Raw genomic sequence first — 917 nt, 5'->3', positions numbered from 1 at the left:
TCAAAAACGATGTCCCATGGTCCCTGAAGCCCTCTGTAAAGATATGAGCCGAATAAATCCTGACATAGCCGCCTTGGAATATGAGCGAGTCTTCAGGGAAGAAAAATCCATAGATGGACAGATGTGGTCATTCAGTGGGTCTGCAGATGACGTCATTTGATGGGTACATGACGTCGCTGCACCTCGAGTTGAACCTATCATAACACCGTCCCCCAGTGCGGGGACTTTTTTAGTCAATTTACATTAAAAGCTGCCGTGACCCGGATTCGAACCGGGGTTGCTGCGGCCACAACGCAGTGTACTAACCTCTATACGATCACGGCCGATGAAAAAACAAAACTGGAAAACAGTGAAAAAATAATTTTTGGGAGGGTGAGAGTAAAATACACACCAGCAAGTAACACCGCAGCAACCACTTTGTTGTGGTTTCTGCAGCCACAACACAGAGTACTAACCACTATACAACCACGGCTGACGAATAAAGAAGACAGAAACCCACGTGGATCTGGACCCATCAGACCACATGACCACTGCTCCAGAGTCCAGTCTACACGTTCCAGAACAAACTGAAGACCCCCCTTTTTAGTTCAGCCTCCTTCATGAGTGTTTTTCTTCAGAATAATCAGCTGTAAATTCACTTTGTTATCCTTGTTTTTTAGCTTTTTTTTTTTTTTTTAGCATGGAATGTAGCCGCAAGAGGACACAAGCCAGTGTCTTATTGTGCCGGTCCCAAGCCCGGATAAATACAGAGGGTGGCTTCAGGAAGGGCATCCGACGTTAAACTTTTGCCAAATCAAAGATGCAAATCAAACCTATGACTTCCATACCGGATCGGTCGAGGCCCGGGTTAACAACGACCGCCATCGGCGCTGTTGACCTACAGGGCGCCGGTGGAAATTGGATTACTGTTGGTCGAA

The 917-nt window shown here is 46.7% G+C and overlaps 1 non-coding gene across 1 annotated transcript; it reads right to left on the bottom strand.

Moving 5' to 3' along the window:
- Positions 1 to 251: 251 nt before the first annotated feature.
- Positions 252 to 323, bottom strand: trnah-gug (transfer RNA histidin (anticodon GUG)). The gene has a single exon. It is a non-coding gene; the product is annotated as a tRNA-His (tRNA).
- Positions 324 to 917: the final 594 nt, after the last annotated feature.

This window comes from Antennarius striatus, chromosome 22 (genome assembly GCF_040054535.1).
Source record: "Antennarius striatus isolate MH-2024 chromosome 22, ASM4005453v1, whole genome shotgun sequence".
In the NCBI taxonomy this organism is placed as follows: domain Eukaryota; kingdom Metazoa; phylum Chordata; class Actinopteri; order Lophiiformes; family Antennariidae; genus Antennarius; species Antennarius striatus.
The sequence above is the reverse complement of the archived record's forward strand: the minus strand, read 5'-3'. Positions and strand labels throughout refer to the sequence as shown.